Source organism: Sceloporus undulatus, chromosome 1 (genome assembly GCF_019175285.1).
Source record: "Sceloporus undulatus isolate JIND9_A2432 ecotype Alabama chromosome 1, SceUnd_v1.1, whole genome shotgun sequence".
NCBI classification, from domain to species: domain Eukaryota; kingdom Metazoa; phylum Chordata; class Lepidosauria; order Squamata; family Phrynosomatidae; genus Sceloporus; species Sceloporus undulatus.
Window position 1 is genome coordinate 377,058,608 of NC_056522.1, and position 19,399 is coordinate 377,078,006.

General features: G+C 42.9%; 1 protein-coding gene across 4 annotated transcripts in view; it reads left to right on the plus strand.

Annotated features, from left to right (window-relative positions):
- FRMD6 (FERM domain containing 6) overlaps positions 1-19,399 on the plus strand; it is a 95,057-nt gene that overhangs the window by 4,364 nt on the left and 71,294 nt on the right. The window contains exons 1-2 of one of the 4 annotated variants that reach the window (XM_042468850.1): positions 7,292-7,417; positions 8,323-8,421. The exons of 1 other annotated variant lie outside the window; for it this stretch is intronic. The gene's annotated coding sequence lies outside the window, so the exon portion shown is untranslated. Of the gene's footprint in view, positions 1-7,287; positions 7,418-8,322; positions 8,422-19,399 lie in introns of those variants that run through there. 2 more of the 4 variants (XM_042468841.1, XM_042468832.1) reach the window with 2 other exon arrangements.

The window sequence follows — 19,399 nt, forward strand, 5'->3', positions numbered from 1 at the left end:
AGAGGATACTAAGGGCCCAATGTAACTAAGGAATATCTTCTGGCCTGCCCCCCCCCCCCCCAATATAATGGAAAGGTCATTCACTCATCCTCTGATTGCTGAAAGAACAAGATCACTGTGGGGGAGACACATAGCTCATGGGCAATATGTTGCTCACCCTGGCTGTTAATAATAATAGGGTGTGTATCCAATGAGGGTCTCTAGGTACTCCAGAGAAAGAATTTGCAAGTTAAAATCTGTTTGGAGCTGTTCTTCCTTTCCTAGAAGAGATGTTTGACAGTGGAATATGCTGCCTTGGAGAGTGGTGGCATCTCCTTCTTTGGAGGTCTTCAAACAGAGGGTGGATGGCCATCTGATGGGGATGCTTTGATTGTGTCTTCCTGCATGGCATGTCCTTCCTGACATCAATACCAAGACAGATTCTAGAGCAGATAATTAAACAGAGAGTCTGTGAACATTTAGAAAGCAATGCCATAATCACAAAAAGTCAACATGGGTCTCAGAGAAACAAGTCATGCCAGACAAATCTAATCTCTTTTTTTTAATAAAATTACCATCTTGTTAGATGAAGGGAATGCTGTGGATATACTATATCTTGATTTCAGTAAGGCTTTTGACAGGGTTCCCCCTGACATTCTTGCAAACAAGCTTGCAAAATGTGGGATAGACAATGTGACTATTAGATGGGTTTGTAATTAGTTGACTGTCCAAACCCAAAGGATGCTCAGCAATGGTTCCTCTTCATCCTGGAGAGAAGTGACCAGTGGGGTCCCACACGGTTCTGCCCTGGGCCCAGTGCTATTTAACATCTTTATCAATGACTTGGAGGACAGAATAAAGAGCATGCTTATCAAATTTGCAGATGACACTAAATGAGGTGTAGTAGCCAATACCCCACAGGACAGGATCAAAATTAAAAATGACCTGAATATACTAGAAAGCTGGGCCAAAGCTAACAAAATAAATTTCATCATGGAGAAATGTAAGGTACTGCACTTAGGATGGAAAAATGAAATGCAGATCTATACGATGGGGGACATCTGGATGAACAAGACTACATGTGAAAGGGATCTAAGAGTCCAGTAGACCACAAGTTGAACATGAGTCAACAGTGTGATGTGGCAGCTTAAAAGGCTAATGCGATTCTAAGCTGCATCAATAGACGTATAGCATCTAGATCAGGGGTAGGCAACCTGCAGCCCGCGGGCCGGATGCGGCCCGGCAAGGCCTTGGGACCGGCCCCCGCCCGGTCCTGCCGCCGATTGCCGCCGGAGCCTTTGGCCTCTCGCATGAGGGCGTGGGGCCTTTGTCCTATCAGGAGGAGGCGGGCAAGGGGGGGCAAGCAGCGGGCAAGGGGGGCAATTGTCTATAGAAGCCTCCAAAACATGCATTTATATTAACAGTTTTTTAAAAATCAGCAATTTTTTTGCGTGTCCTCCATTTTTTTTAGAAAAAAGTGTCCTCCATTTGAAAATTTTATCCTATATTTGTCCCAGTTTATTTATTTAATTAATTTTTTAAAAAAATTATTTAATTATTTAATTATTGGCTTCGGCCCCCCAGTTGTCTGAGGGACAGCAATCCGGCCCCCGGCTCAAAAAGCTTGCCTACCCCTGATCTAGATCAAGGGAAGTAATAGTGCCATTCTATTCTGCTTTGGTCAGGTCCCACCTGGAATATTGCATGCAGTTCCGGGCACCACAATTTTAAAAGGACATTGAGAAACTGGAGCATGTTCAAACGAGGGCGACTAAAATGGTGGAAGGCCTGGAAACCATTCCTTATGAAGAAAGACTTAGGGAGGTTGGTATGTTCAGCCTGGAGAAGAGACGGTTAAGAGGTGATATGATATGTTTAAGTATTTGAAGGAGTGTCACATTGAGAAAGGAGCAAGCTTGTTTTCTGCTGCTCCAGAGACTAAAAAAAGGAACAATGGATGCAAGCTCCAGGAAAAGAGATTCCAGCTCAACATTAGGAGTAACTTCCTGACAGTAAGGGCTGTTCGACAGTGGAACACAATCCCTTGGAGTGTAGTGGAGTCTCCTTCTTTGGAAGTCTTTAAACAGAAGCTAGATGGCCATCTGTCAGAGATGCTTTGACTGAGAGTTCCTGCATGGCAGGGAGTTGGATTGGATGGTCCTTGGGGTCTCTTTCAACTCTACGATTCTAACATTCTATGATTCTCTGATAATGAGGTTGGACTGGATGACCCTTGGAGTCTCTTCCAATTCTATGATTCTATGATAGATAGCACCCTGGTTTGCTGACCCCACTGCAATGCTGAAGAAGAGATGGGGCAGACAAATGCAGAGAGGCAAAAGAGCAAGGAAGAATCCCAAGGCCATAGAACCACAAAGCTGAAAAGGCAAAGAGGGGCTGATAACCAACCCAATCTTTTGCCTGAGGGCTCCTAGTGTAATAGCAATGATTTCAGCATTACTGAGGAAAATCAAAATGGCAATGGTGGGGAGACTATGGGGGAAGGTTCTCCCTCCTCTCTGGTGTGTGTTTGCTTTTGTGTCTCCATTCCTGCTGGGACAGAAATGCCATGGCAGTAGGAATGCGAGAGTGACACACAGCCCCAAAATTATAGTCAGCAGCTGCTCACTCTGGCAGAAAAGGGACTTCATGCTTTTGCAGAACTCAGAGAAGGAGAGAGGGATGGAGGGATTGAGTGGCAGGAAAAGAAAGAAAAACTGCATTTCAAACAGCAGATTTAACACCATTTTTTCATTCTTTGAGATAAACTCTACCAGTTTCCTGATGGGTTTCCAATCACAGTAAAACACACACATACAGATAGATAGATAGATAGATAGATAGATAGATAGATAGATAGATAAATAGATAGATATTCACACCTATTATATACCATATATACTCGACTATAAGTTGACCTCATGTATAAATGGAGGGCATGTTTTGGGGCTAAAATTCTGGATTTTGATATGATCCATGGATAATTTGAGGGCAAAACTTAAGAGCATAGAGCATAGGATGTAAAGGATGAAGCAAAAGAAAACAAAGAATTTACAAAATTCCAGCAGTCATAACTTTTTGTGCTTCCAATGGATGGATGTGAGGAGTGTATGTGCCTTTCACCGGAATCCATTCCTTTTTTAAAATACAAGTTAAGATACAGTACTTACATTGACCCGTGTCAGGTTTTAGGGATATTTTTTAACCTAAATTTCTAGACTTATACATGAGTATATACAGCATATATATATATATATATATATATGCCCCCAAATGCATACACATGCAACTTTTTTTCCAATAGTTTTATTAAATCCACTACAGTATTATTATTATTAATTTGTATCTCTCCCTTTCCCCAAAATTGGACTCAGAGTGGCTTACAATTAAAAAACAACAACAGTACAAAGCATACAAAAGTGAAACATTAAAATAGAATTAAATTCCACCATCCTACTGAGATCCTAGTTCTAGCTGAAATCATAGCAATCCAGTTGCTTTTTTTCCCAGCTATTTTACACAAACACACACATACACAGAGAGAAAGAGACATGGGATCTCACTCTTCACTAATTTTCTTCTGGAGGCCAGAGTTCAAATCCCAGTTCAGCCATGGAAACCAACTGGCTGGCCTTGGGCATGTCACACTCTCTCAGCCTCAGAGGAAAGCAAAGGTAAATCTCCTCTGAACAAATCTTGCCAAGAAAATCCTTTAGAGGTTTGACTTGAAGGCACAGAAGCGCATATACTCAAACCCATATCTATATTCTCTTATTTCCTAAAGGACTGTACGGATAACATCTCTTTTTAATGCAGGCAAGGATGATCTAAAGTCATATCTCTGGCTCAGCTCTGTATTTCAAGCATTCTGGACTCCAGTTGACTGCTAGGTTCTGTCTTCTTTTTCTTCCTTGGCTCCTTTGATTGTAATGGAACTTTGCTGGGGAATGTAAACACACATAACATTGAATTGTCACATTGCCAAATACTGGCTGCATGCTCTCCTTGCCCTTCCCCATTACTTCTCTCTCGCCAACACCAAATACCATTCACAGTCCATTTGCTGCACATGCATATGATCACAAGCCCCTAACAGCCATGAAATACATAATTTTAACCCATACCAAATCATTTCTAAGTTTTTAACATCTCTTCCCTCAACTCTACACCATAATAAATTCCTGGAACGTATGCTATCCAAAAATGTCCAGACGTACACTCTAGTAGATCAGGAGTGGGCAACATCTGGCTTCCCAGATATTGTTGGACTACAGTGCCCTGTATCCCTTACCATTGGCTCTGCTGGCTATGGCTGATGGGAGATACAGTCCAATAACAACTGGGATATCACACAGCCTCTGATAGCATGGTAAGACCCATGCATTCACCATACATGCGGGTGCATTTCTTTCCCTTTTAAGAGTTTGACTTTCCCAAAGGCACCACAAGTTATTTTTCATTCAGCCATGAAACCCACTGGGTGACCTTAGGTAAGTCACACTCTCTCAGCCCCAGGGGAAGGCAATAGCAAACCTCCTCTGAGTAAATCCTGTGAAGAAAAACCTACCACAGGGTCACCTTAGGGTTGTCATAAGTTGGAAATGACTCGAAGGAACCCGACAACAACCATAGCACAACACACACAGGAAGAAGCTGGTCCTTGGGGGAATTGGAGAGAGGCTCTGCAGTGCATGCTTAAAACTTACACATACAAAATGTGGCATGCTGGATTTCAGCTGAGGGCTTTTTTCCTCCCTGTTTGTTCTAATTTTAAAACAAACCTTCCTTCCTATAAACACGATACCACTTCTTGCCTTCCAGATTCCTATACCTATGTGCGGCTCAGTTTTATGTCTTCACTCAAAAGCCAGTCCCATTGAATACTATGACTTTTATTCCTCCATCACTAACTCATACCCTCCAACCATCTTGATTTGATAAAGACAGTCCCAATTCATCATCTGTCACCCACTTTCCAGCTGCTTTTAAAATGTGCCAGTTTCTCTCTCCTTCTCCCACTTCCCCCCTCCGTCCTCTGCTTCCTTTACTTGCTGCAAACTGAGATCAAAATACAAAAGTAGCTGTCACTCACTGAATGCAAGGGCAGGCTGGAGGAGAATCCCTCCCTTCCCTGTAGGCTCAGGAGAAAGCAGGCTGCTGTAGATTTTCCCAGCTTGCCTCTTCTTCCTCATTAATCTATTGCATCATTTTGTCCACACATGTCCCAGGTTTCACCTGTGAATAAATACAGGGCTTCTTCCTACTCTTGCGTACAAGGTAAGGGCAAGTAAAGTCGCTGGAGAGCCTTTAATGCCTGCGTGACAGACAGAAGTTCAACAGGAGAAGGTTTCCCATCATTTTGTCACCCTCTGAGTGGGAAAAAAAGGTGTACTGTACTTGTTGTAGATCTCTGGTCAGGTAAAAGAGCCAAGGACTGAAAGAGCGAAGGCAAAACTCCCAAATGCTCCACTGGCAAATTAGTTTGTGCGCTGCTCAAGACAGTGTGTGTAATGGTTATAGTACTGGACTGCGAGGTGCATCTACACTTTATAAATAATGCAGTTTGACCCCACTTTAACTGCCATGGCTTCAACCTACAGAATCATGGGCTTTGTAGTTTTGGGAGAAACCAACACTCTTTAGCAGGGAAAGCCAAAGACCTGGTAAAATTACAAACCCCAGGATTCAATAGGATGGAGCTACAGCACTACATCAAAGTGCATTTATTCTACCATGTAGATGTACCCCAGGACTTCTGAAATCCAAACGCAAATGTCTGCTCAGCCATTAAGTCCACCACAATCTATAGTTTTTTGTGGGTTTTTGGGGCTATGTGGCCATGTTCTAGAAGAGACATCCCACAGATGCTGGCGAAACTTCAGGAAGAAACTCTTCTAGAACATGGCCGCAGAGCCCAAAAAACCCACAAAAAACTATGGATGTCGGCCATGAAAGCCTTTGACTTCGCACCACAATCTGTTTCTCATCTTGAACAACTTCACAGGATTGTTGTGAGAATGAAGTGGGGAGGTGGGAGATGAGGAACTCGAACTTTCAACTTGTTGGAGGAAAATTAGGATATAAATAGAATTAAGAAATAAATAAAAGACACGTGAGTTTATATATTATTATATGATATGATAATGTTATTGTTGTGTGCCTTGAAGTCATTTCCAATTTACAGCGGCCCTAAGGTGAAGCTGTCACAAGGTTTTCTTGGCAGGATTTGTTCAGAGAAGGCTTGCCATTGCTTTGCCCTGAGGCTGAGAGCATGTGACTTGATCAAGGTAACCCAGTGGCTTTCCAAGACCAAGTGGGGATTCCAACCCTGGTCTCGAGAGTCGTAGTCCGATGCTGAAACCACTACACCACACTGGCTCTTATATTACATTTTCTAGCTAAAGAGCCTTTGGCTTCCCCTTCCCTCCCTCCTGCAGCAATGGCATTGCCCAAGAGTAACTGGTTTTATTAGTTATTTATTATTGGGTAAATAAATAAATATACTTCTAAATTTTAAATTTTAATTTTAATATGGTACTTTTATTTTATATTTGAATATGGTACTGGGGCCCAGTGCGGGTTCTGCACGGTTTTTTTTAATGCATTTAAAAAATCAATTTAAACTTACCATATTTATTTATTTATTTATTATTGGTTAAATAAATAAATGTGGTACTTTCAAATTGTTTTTTTTTTTAATGCATTTTTAAAAAATTGTGGAAGCTGCCTTGGGCCCCAGCCTGGGGAAAAGGCGGCTCATAATAAAAATAAAATCAATCAATAGATTGTGGATGGCTGCTCCTTCTTCCCCCCAAACTGCATCCTCCCCTATATGATGCTATAGATTTTAATATGGTGCTTTTTAAATTGTTTTTTTTTAAAAAATCAATTAAAAAAAACCTGTGGAATCCGCCTTGAGTACCAGCCTGGGAGAAAGGCGGCGCATAAATAAATAAAGTAAAAGCAATCAATAGATTGGGAATGCTCTTTCCGCCCCGCCCCCCCAAACTGCATCCTCCCTTATAGGATGCTTGGGAAGGGGGCCATACCAAAGGAGGAGACTCAGAGGGGGGGAAGGGAGGACCAAAATTGCCTTTGTTCCACCCCGTCCTAGCCCTGGATTGGGCTCTTCTGGGTCCAGGGATCTCTTTTGGAAGACGGGGAGGTTTCATTGGTTTGGCTCTTCCCTCCACCGCAGGGTTGCCTGAGTCTGGGGTCCGGAGTGTCCGCAGAGCCCCCCTCCCTCCGAGAATGGTACGGCCCTGAGCTGGGCACTGACCATGTGTGGCGAGTGGGGCTCAGTCTGCTCCTGGGCAGCGAAGGAGGAGGACCGGGGGCAGCAGGAAAGCAAGGCAGGGAGGGCTGCAGTGGCCAGCCTTGAGGGGCTCCCAGGGGGACACTGACCCACTCGCCTCCCTCTCCTTTTGCCCGGACAGAGGTGAGAGCCGTGGCTTTCTTTTTATCCCGTTCCCACGGACCCTGGGATGCGGGGAACTCCGCTTTTCGACCCGGATTCCTCTTTCTTGGCGAGCGAGTGGCTTTGCTTTTCCTTTAGGAAGGGGACCGGAGTGGGGTGGGTTTTCTTTTGCTTTCCTTTGGAGAGGGAAACGATATATATATATATACACATACACACACACACACACACACACAAGTAACAATTGTGGGTTATTTTATTTTGGAAGTGTTTCTTTTTTCTCTTGGGTTCCAGGAGCGAGTTTTCTTTTCCGAAGAGGAGGAGAGCGAGGTGGGTTGGTGGGCTTTGAGTTTTGGTTTCCTTTGTATTGTTCTTAAAAAAGCGTTTTTAACCATAAAAAGTATGGGGTTGTTGTATGTTTTGATTTTCTCTTGTGAGCCGCCTTCGGTTCTAGGAGCGAGTTTTCCTTTACGAGGAGGAGGAGGGGGGTCTGGTTTGTTTTCCTTTTGAGAGGAAAAAAATATTTAACCATAAAAAAATGTGGTTTTTAAAAAAGGCTTTTGATCTTGTGAGCCGCCTTCGAGCCCTTTTGGGGGGAGAAAGGCGGCCAGGAAAGGAAAGAAAGAACTTGGGCATGGGAAACGTAGCTGGCCTGGGATGGATGCTGGTCCCCAGAAGAGTTGCTCCTTGCTTTGGGGGGACTTTGGGGGGAAATGGGGGGGGGGCTAGGGGGGGTCTTTCTGTGGGTGAAGAAAAGGGGCAGGAACTCTAAGCAGAGTTGGGAAAGGATCTCCAGGGTCATCTAGCCTAAGCCCTTGTTGTTGTTGTTGTTGTTGTTGTGTCTTCAAGTTGTTTCTGACTCCTGAGGAAGGAGACTGAAGTCTAGGAAAGCTGCTGCTGCCCATTTCTTTCTTTCTTTCTTTCAGTGAGTCTCAAAGGAGCTGCAGGATCTCTCTGTGTCCTCGTTCTACAGACTAACACAGCTATACCTTTGAATCATGTCATGATGGCGTTTCCTCAGCAAGGTTTGTTCAGAAGGGGCTTGTCATGGCCTTCCTCTGAGGCTGAGAGAGTGTGGCTTGCCCAGCCTGACCCAGTGGGCTCTTTCTTGGTGAAAGGAGTGGCAGGAGCTCTCCATAGAGCTGGGAAAGGGTTCTCCAGGGTCATCTAAACGAATCCCTTCTTGTTGTTGAATTCAAGGTATAGCCATGTTGGTCTGTAGAATCAGTTCTTGTAGCATCTTTGAGACTTACTCAAAGAAAGAAGTTGGCAGCATGAGCTTTCCTAGACTTCAGTCTACTTCCTCAGATGCATTTGATGCAGTGGAAGCCAGGGACAAACATATATATGCCACTGGTATCCTCACATATCAGTGACATATATATGTCGGTACATGGCTCCCACTCCACCAAACCCTTGTTGTTGTTTTTGTGTGTCTTCAAGTTGTTTTTGAATTACAGCGACCCTATTATGATGAGGTTTCCTTGGCAAGATTTGTTTAGAGGGGGTTTGCCATTGCCATCCTCTGAGGCTGAGAGAGTCTGACTTGCCCAGGCACACCCAGTGGCTTTCATGGCCGAGCTGGGAATCGAACCCTGGTCTCCACAGTCATAGTCCCAACACACAAACCACTTTGCTACACTGGTTCTCCTGGGGTTATTTAAGCCAACTCCTTGTTGGTGTACCTTCAAGTCATTTCCAGTTTATGTGTGTGATCCATAAGGTGAGCCTATCATGATTTTTATTTATTTATTCATTCATTATAATGATAGGATTTTCTTGGCAAGTTTTGTTCGGAGGGGGTTTGCTATTGCCTTCCTCTGAGGCTGAGAGAGTGTGACTTGCCCAAGGTCACCCAGTGGGTTTCATGGCTGAGCTGGGAATTGGAACCCGGGTCTCTGGAGTTGCAGTCAGCAGTTAAACTACTTCACCACACTGGTTCTCAAAGCATCTCTATCATGGGCTTTTCTTGGCAAGTTTCCTCTGAGGGGATTTGCCATGGCTTTTCCCTGAAGCTGAGAGAGTGTGACTCACCTATGGTCACCCAGTGGGGCTTCACAACCGAGCGGGGATTTGAACCCTGGAGTTGTAGTCCAACACTTGAACCATTAGTCATTTTGGTCAACCCCTTACCAGGGCAGAAATCACCCTCAGGGTTCCCGGAATATGGGAATATCCACACTGCAGAAATAAAGCACTTTGATACCACTTTTAACTGCTATGACTCTATCCTCCTATTGGGATTTGTAGTCTGGTGAGGCACTGGAGTGCTCTGACAGACCAGGCGGAGTACCTCACTGAACTACAAATCCCAGGGCTCCACATGATGGAACCTTGACAATCAAAGGCCTGTTACAGACTGCCAAAATAAAGCTGCTTGGGGTCTCTTTGGAGGTATGCTATTTAAATGATGTCCGGAGGTCGCACCAAAGCCACACTCCATTCCTAAGCACTGGAGTGCAGCTTTGGTGCAGCTTCCGGATTCTTAGGATGCATGCATCATTTAAACAGCATACCTCCAAAGAGACCCGAAGCAGCTTTATTTTGGCAGTCTGTAACAGGCCAAAGTGATCTCAAACTGCTTTAGTCTCTGCAGTGTGGATTAGCTCTAGGTTGAGCCTTGGTTACAATTATTCTCATTGCTTCTAATTTTGGGAAACTCTCCTCCCAGAGCCTGAAGCTTGGCTCAGCTGGGTTGGAAAGGGCCTTTGCATGCTCAGAGGCACTCTTGTCTCTTTCTTTGTATGATTGTAGTTGTTTTGTGAGCCCAGGCTTAACTTGAGTGGCTCTGAATATTTTTCTGTTTATGGATAGAGCACATCAGGTCACCAGTTCTGTTTGTGTTGCCTTCTGCTCATTTTCAGTCTTCCGTTAAAATTATTATTACTATATTTATAAACTACTCCCCCCCCCCCCCCAAAAAAAGTCTTGAGTCTTGGTGGCTCACCAGGCTGTTCTGCTGGGATATCCTGAATGGAGACCTGGAAGTCCCTCCCAACTTGGCCATGGAAACCTATGGGTGACCTTAAGTCACACTCTCAGACCCAGAGGATGGCAGTGGCAAACCTCCTCTGAAGAAACGTGCCAAGAAAAAACATGATAAGTTTGCCTTAGGATTGCCATAAGTCGGCAATGACTTGAAGGTACACAGCAAAAACAAGGGAAATGAATGAGGTTGTGGTTTGGGTCTTTAGGGATTAGTAGTCCCTCTGGAACTGGTCCTCTTGGCAGCGGTGGCAGGAGAGATAAGAGAACTGATTTCCACTTTCAAAGTTCCATATTTAATGGGGAAATAGATTCCATTTCAGCAGTGAAAGTTGGGTTTCTCTGTAGACTCCTCTGGAGCTTGCTTTACCTTTAGATTTTGGCATTGAATCTGTTGATTCTGAATTTCATACAGCGGTTGAGTTCTGGAGTCTTTGAGGACATCTACACTAATGATTTTCAAACTTTGATCCTCTGGGTTTTTGGACTTCAGAAGCTCTCTCTAGCTGATTTGGTCAACAGTCAGGAATTCTGGGAGGTGAAGTCCAAAGCATCTGGAGGACTTTCATTATAGAAATACTGCAGTTTGACACCACTTTCACTGCCGCGGCTCCAATCCCACAGAATCCTGGGATTTGTAATCTGGTGAGGCACCAGCACTCTTTCGCAGAGAAGGCAAAAGTAAAACTGCAAATCCAGGATTCCATAAAATGGAACTATAGCATTTCAAATGGTGTGAAACTGCATTATTTCTTCAGTGTAGATGCACCCTTTGAAAAATAAGAGAGAATTTTGCTTATTGGAACCGATTGCTTCTGTCACTCTGTAGATCAGATTTTAAAGACATTTCCATGCATTATTAAGGTGGGAAAATGGGGGTACACCTGAATTGAGGATTGGAGGCTTGAATAACCAAATTGCTATAATTTGCTGTAGATTTGCTAAATGCTTTTGGACAAAGTGCAGTGTCTCCGCTTCGCCCAGACCTTTCTTTGCATGATTGTTATGAAGAGTATTTAGCATGTGGGACATGTTTTCAAGGCCTTATGAAATAGAGAAATATCTTATTGGTTTATTTGTAGGTATCTTTGGAGATTTCTGACTGTTGCACAGCATTTTTAGAGAGAGATTATAATGCAAAAAACATTTATATCATTTGCAAACGTGTTCAGCAAGTTGACCACATAAAGGAAGTTTATAAAAATAAGTACATTTTCTGCATGAATCTCAAAGTACAAGTGAGAATCATTGTACAGTTAGCCCTTCATGTTCATGGAGTCTTTATCCATTAATTCAACCATCCTTGACTTGAAAATACTAAGTGTGTGTGTGTGTGTAAACATATTTCAAAAAAGCAAACCTTGATTTTGCCATTTTATATAAGGGCACTCTGTTACAACGCCATTATATTCAATGAGATTTGAGCATCCTTGGATGTTGGTATCCATTGTGGGGTGGGGTGGGGTGGGAGTCCTGGAACCGAACCTCAGCAGATACAAGGGCCCATTGTTGCAATGGTGTTGTTACTGTTGTGTGACTTCAAGTTATTTTTGACTTATGGTGACCTTATGGCAGAGGGTTTTCTTGGCAATATTTGTTGCATTCCTCTGATGCTGAGAGAGTGTGGCTTGTCCATGGTTACTCAGTGGGTTTCCATGACTGAATGGGGATTTGAACCCTGTTCTCTAGAGTCGTAGTCCAATGTCCAAACCACTACATCATGCTGACTGGCTGTAGTGATGTACACTATTGTTAATTTGTGGTGGAAACTGCATGATGTAGTGGTTTGAATATTAAATTAAGGGTGCATCTATGCTGAAAAAATAATACAGTTTGCCACCACTTTAAGTGCTGTAGCTCACAGAATCCTGGGATTTGTAGTTTTGTGAGGCATCAGCACTCTTTGGAGAGAATGCTAAAGACCTTGTAAAACTACCATAGGATGGCGCTCCAACAATTAAAGTGCTGTGAAACTGCTTTATTTCTGAAGTGTAGATGCTCTCTAAGAGTCAAGGAAATCAAGTTTTCACTTAGCCATGGAAACCCAATGAAAAACACAGCCTCAGAGGAAAACAGTGGCTGACCAGCTCTACATAATAAGGATGGATTTACACTGTAGAAGTAATGCAGTTTGACCCCACTTTAATTGCTGTAGCTCCATCCTATAGAATCCTTGGATCTGTAGTTTTGCAAGGCCTTTTCCCTTTTCTACCAAAGAGTGCTGGTGCCTCACCAAACTACAGATCACAGGATTCTGTAGGATGCTGCCATGGGAATTAAAGTGGTGTCAAACTGCATTATTTCTGTAGTGTAAGTGTTAGCCTATATCCTACCAAGAAAACACTAGAATAGGGTCACCAGAAGTCAGAGATGACCTGAAAGCACAGAACAGCAACAAAGTAGTAGTGATAGACATTTTATGATCTTTGAAAATGGGGTGCATTAATGGTGCAATGTTGCTCTCATTGAAACCATTGTGCGGAGTGGGGAATCTGTGCAAATTCCCCCATAGATCTGACTTTCTTGTTCATTATTTTCATCTGTCCTGCAAGTGCCACCTCAATCTGCTGCAGCAAAAACTATAATAAAGCATCACCTGACGCCTTTGGAAGTGTTAATGAGCTGGTGCTACCAAACCTATCTTAACACAAGTTACTGCTGTCAGGAAAGGTTACTGGACTGGTTTTACACACCCTTGCATTTTAATTGAGTTGTCACAAACTTTGAGGTTTCATTGCCGGTGAATGCTGATATTTGCATTTTTGCATATATTTTTCCTTCTGCATGTGCTTGCTTCAAACAATGGAAAACGCTTTATGCATCTGACAAAGTGAACTCTGGATCATCAAAATCTTTTTGCCTCTCACTGGATGCTGTATTGCTCTTATCAGAGCGTGTCCAAAGGAGGGCGACTAAAATGGTGAAGGGTCTGGAAACCATGCCCTATGAGGAGCGACTTAGGAAGCTGAGGATGTTCAGCCTGGAGAAGAGAAGGTTAAGAGGTGATATGATAGCCCTGTTTAAATATTTGAAAGGATGTCATGTTGAAGAGGGAGCAAGCTTGTTTTCTGCTGCTCCAGAGACTAGGACCTGGAACAATGGATGCAAGCTACAGGAAAAGAGATTCCACCTCAACATTAGAAGGAACTTCCTGACAGTAAAGGCTGTTTGATAGTGGAACAAATTCCCTCGGAGTGCAGTGGAGCCTCCTTCCTTGGAGGTCTTCAAAACAGAGGCTGGATGGCCATCTGTCGGGGATGCTATGATTGAGATTTCTTGCATGGCAGAATGGGGTTGGACTAGATGGCCCTTGCGGTCTCTTCCAATTCTATGATTCTATGGTCCCTCCACATTTGCTGGAGTTAGGGGTGAAGGACCCCTGTGAATGTAGAAAAAACACCAATAAAAAAATAACACTATTCTTTTTACCTAAGAGAACACCACTCTAAGAATCTCTAGGGCCTCCAGTGCAACTCTGTGCTCAACAACTGCCAGAACTTTATCATAGAATCATGCTGGAGGACCTACAGATGCCTAGAAAAGTGTGTTCCCTGAACATTTATGTTCTCCAGCACACCTCTATGGTCAACCTCTGGCAGAGTTGCACTGGAGACTTTGAGATTCCTAGAAAGAACATATTAATCAAAACTGCAAATAATCAAAAATCAAAGCCACAAATGTAGAGGGCCAACTGTGCTATGATGGGTGGGCCCATGGAGTCTCAAAACATTGCTCACCTTTTAGCTACTGTAGATGGTTCCCCTTGGTAGCCATTATTTTGTTGGAATATTATTTAATATCATATGATTTATATCCCCCCTTTTCCCCCAGCCCTAGAACTTGAGGCAAACTACAGAAGTTGGAACAGGTGCAAGCAGATGTACACATCATGCAGAAATTAAAGTACTGGAAGCCCCCTGTTATCTGATGGGTTAAGGACTGGAGGACTGTCAGAAAGTGGAATTGGCTGAAAAAGTGGAATCTCAGGCATTTTTTTAACTTGCATTTTGGTCACTAAAAGCATAAATAACATACTATATATCACCTTCAAATGTGTCCCAAAGCTAAACTAACACACTACACACAATACACACAGCATAGTGGTCTCGAATCCCATTTTGGCCATAAAGACCCCCTGGGTGACCTTGGGCAAGTCACACATTCTCAGTCTAAGAGGAGGGCCATGGCAACCCCCCCTCTGAAGAAACTTGCCAAGAAACCCCAGGATAGGCTCACCTTAGGGTCTCTGTAAGTCAGAGATGGCTTGAAGACACACAATAACAAATTTAGCATTTTCAGCCAGGGGCCCACCAAACTAGAAATCTCAGGATTCCCTAGAAAGCAGCCATGACATTTAAAGTGGGGACATGGTGCTATACAGTGTGACATGGTCCCTTATGTGGCTGCAGCCATCCAGGTGGTGGCCTCTAGAGCCCTGTAATCTTGTGTTCTGCTGATTCAGAGAAATTAGGACCCAAAGTAGCACATTTGAATTACAATTCATGCTCTGTTAGTGTTATTGCTATTTGTTGTCACAGGATTTTCTTGGCAAGATTTCTCTAGAGAGGTTTTTGTCTTTACCTTTCTGTGAGCCCAAGAGAGTGTGACTTGCCCAAGTTTGCCCACTGGGCTTGCATAGCTGAGTGAGAATTTGAACCTAGATTTCCAGAGTCATTGTCCACTGCTCAAACCACTACACCATGCTGTCACTTACTAGTTACGTAAAGATAAGCCTAAGATAAGCATTCATGTTCTGTAGAAACACAAGTCCCAGCCTGCCTTTTGGGATTGGAGCTCACAGTACCCCCGCGCCCCAGCACACTGGATGGGGTGGAGTGTCAGAACATGAGAGATGTATCTTGTCCAGTTCTTTCATTTCTTTCATAGATGCCCTTCCAAGTCTTAGTCTGTTGATTTTTTTTTACTACAGTCTCCATTGAAAGAAGCCTGCACAATAATAACTGTTTCATTCTGTGTGCTTGTGGGATCTGTAGTTTGGCGAGGAACTTGGAATCCTCTCTGCAATCCTTCCCCAACCTACAAAATTCCTTAGAATGGAATCACAGCAGTTAAAAGTTGTGTTACCCTGCTATAATTGTGTGGTGTGTATACAGAGAACTGACAGATACATTAATTAACTTCGGAAGAGGCACAGGGGACGCTAAGTGGAACATCTAAAGGACAAAATGCAACTTTTGAAAAAGTCTGTGTTTGCAGTTTTTCACTTGTAGAAAGAAGCGAGACCTGTGTATTTTGCTTGCAGCAAAGTGTGAAGAGGTCCCTGAGAGACCAACAAACTGCTCTATCGTAACATCGGCTTTCATTAGGCAAGTGTTTATTGTAAGCATTTATACTTTGCTCTTCCACAAATCCCTAGGGTGGCATTAATGTCTTTCAGGGGCCAATTGAGTCCATGGCTTTACTTCTACTTAACTACACATCTTTTCCTTCTCTCCTCAAACCTCCAGACCAAGCTTGTTATGGTCTTGTGTCTCAGTGAACCTAAATTATGAATGACTAGTATTATTTGCAGTGTCTGCTTTTTGATGCTGTGGATGTTGGTTGTGAAACATGAAATCACATCCATGCTCTTAAGCCACAATAGATGACTGGATATCTCCAGAGAGGATAATAAGCCATCTTTATTGAAGGAGAACCTGTGTTTCAGAGGAGAAGAGCAGATGGATGTGAGTTCAAGCATCATCATTCATAAGAAATTTGGGTAAGAGAGCAGCAAATGGCTTCTATGTCAGGCCTCACCTGGAATACTGTGTACAGTTCTCGGCATCACAATTCAAAAAGCATGTGGAGAAGCTGGAGTGTGTCCAGAGGAGGGCAAGAAAAATGGTGGAATGTCTGGAAACCATGCCCTTTGAGGAGTGACTTAGGGAGCTGGGTGTGTTTAGCCTGGAGAAGAGAAGGTTAAGAAGTGATATGATAGCCCTGTTTAAAGATTTGAAGGGATATCATAACAAGGATGGAACAAGCTTGTTTTCTGCTGCTCCAGAGACTAGGACATGGAGCAACAGATGCAAACTACAGGAAAAGAGATTCCACCTAAACATTAGAGGAACCTCCAGACCATAAGGCTGTTCAACAGTGGATCACACTCCCAAGTGTTGTGGAGTTTTCTTTGGAGGTTTTTAAACAGAGGCTGGATGGCCATCTATCAAAGGTGCTTTGACTGTATATTCTTGCATGGCCGAAGGGGGTTGGATTGGATGGTCCTTGGAGTCTCTTCCAACTCCAAGATTCTGTGTAATTCCCTGAGAATTGGCTGCTGGGTTGGATGAAGACCACTTTGCTTGCAAAGTGGATATAGACCTCCTTGGTACTTTAGTGATAGGGATTTTGGAATATCTTGGAAATGGGGCCTAAACATGAAATTCATTTATTTTTTTGTATACACCTTATATACATATCCAGAAGTTAATTTTATACACAATATTTTTTCAGTATATTTGTGCATGAAACAAAGTTTGTGTACATTAAACAATCAGAAGGCAATGGTGTCACTACCTCAGCCCCCCATGTGGATAATTTTAGAATATTTCAGATTTTAGAATTCTGGATAAGGGATCCAAGAGCAAATTAAACTTGAACTAGGAGCCAAAATGAGGAAACTGAGGCTCTCATACTTTTATAATATAATAATAATAATAATAATACTGTAATATTTATTTGTATACCGCCCTCTGGCAAACCAATCCGGGCGGTTGACAACAGTAAAATATAAAATATAACAATTAAAAACACTTTATCCCTCCCCCCCCTTAAGACAATATTAAACAGTATAACATATTAAAAACACAACATCAAGCATAAAAACAGCAATTAAAACCCTGATATCCCTCTGTTGATCCTCGACCATCACTGAGATGGGGCCACGGGAGGAATGAGGGAATCAGGGAACCTGGGCTGGGATGGTTAGTCTGGACATCAATTTACTTTAGGAAGCTTCAATCCTGGGTTTGTAAGACCCAGGTAGAGCTATTGATGGCTGGGGTTCATGGAATTCTCTCATTCATAGGCTTGTGATAAGTTAAAATGTTTTTGACAGCACATGAGAACAACAAAAATTCTTCTGTGCTGGTGTTGCGATTCAAACAACGAGAAATCTCCAGAGGTAGCCATCATGCCTCACCAGTGAAACCAGATGACTAAAAGTAGCTCAGTGCAACGAGGGAACTGTGGGGAAAAGAGGAATGATGTAAACAGAGGAATGGGAAAAAACAGTGGAAAGTGTTGTAAACACACAGCAAAGAAATATGGAACAGCGCAGTGGGAAATTCTGCTTTGGTTTTCCTCAGTTGCTGCAGCATTGATTTAGTCAACAGGGGGTGGATAACTTTGGTGGGCCTATATTGTCCCTCCTCTAATATGTTTTTCATATTCTTCTTGCAAAGAAGTGATCAAGCAAGAAATTTCCAATTTCCTTCAAAAACAAATCCAAAGGAAAGATCCTTTCCCTTCCACGCATATACTAGGTCAGGTGGTGGGCATCGAAGTTGTCTCTCATGGTACCTTGGAAAGCTACACACACCCCACCAAACCCCCATTTGAAAAAAAGTAGAGCCAATGCCTTCTAAAAAGAGGAAATTTTTATACTTGCATGACATTTTGAACTTAAGCAAAGTGTTTTGGTTTTTTTTAATGGAAGTGACCTGGAAATCAACTTTCTGTACAGGTTTAGTCTCCTATATCCAAAATGCTTGGGACCAGAAGTGTTTTGGATTTGATTTGATTTTTATTTATTCTATTGAGGGGAGGAATACCTGTATTTGCATATGCATACATAATCTTAAGAAATGGAATCCAAATCAACACAAAATTCCTTTACGTTTCATATCCACTTTAAACACTTTAAACACATAGCCTGAAGGCAATTCTATGGATAATACTGTATTTTAAATACTTTTGTGCATGAAAAAAGTTTGAGTGCAATGAACCACCATAAAGCAAAAGTGTCACTGTCTCAGCCATCCATGGAAACCATTTTGCTCTTTGGAATATTTTGGATTTTGGAATTCCAGATAAAGAAGGCTCAATCTGTATTTGAAAAACAGGCCTCTCCTGACTTAAATATTGCCAAGGGATAGGAAATGTGACAAAGGTGTGCCTATTAAAAAATGTCTTGAGAGGCTTCCTTTGCGGCCATGCAATCCCCATCATTGTACTAGAGGAAAGACCTGTGCCTTTTTAAAGAAGAGGATAATGGAATGGAAATTCTCCTCGAATCTTTTCCTCCACCTAGACTGGTTTTGTTTTTAAAAAAAGCAGTTGAGGGACTATGTGGTGTTGGCCCCTGCATTGAGCTTTTCAGTAGTAGCTATGATGGATTTCTCATCTCTCTCTCTCCCCCCCCCCCCCTTTTGGTTTCCAAGCCTAGGGAGGCAGGGTAACATTTAAGCCTTCCTTTATGGAGGTGCTGTAAGGGATTGCGGATGTCACACATGTGAGTGATGTGTTGCTGTATGAGTGTAGTGTATCTGATGAAGTTGGCTGGAGCCTACAAATATGTATACAAAATGAAATGTGTTAGCCTTTAAGGTGCCACAGTCAGTGCTGCCTAGTCACTTCGATGTCAGTGGAGCTGGTCTGGGCTTTATTTTAAAGCCCAGGAGGTCAGCTATGGGAACTCTCGGGGTGCCCCAGGGCAGGTTACTCTCTCTCAGCCTCACAGGAAGGCAAAGGCAAACCTCCTCTGAACAAATCGTTCCAAGAAAACCCTGTGAAGCAGTCACCTTAGGGTCACCATAAATTGGAAACAACTTGAAGACATGCAACAACAATCTCTTAGCATTAGTAGGTGTCCAGATGCTGCGGTCTCAACACTGTTCCTTTACTCATTCTAAATGACAGTGATGTCCCAGAGGCATCCGCCTGAGGATTGCATGTTTTTATTGGATGAGTAGATCATGGTAAAAAGAGCCCTTGATTAATGAAAAGGAAAGATTTCCTATAGAGAAGAGTTAATATCTAGTTATTTTACCAGCAGGATGCACCATCTAAAGCCCG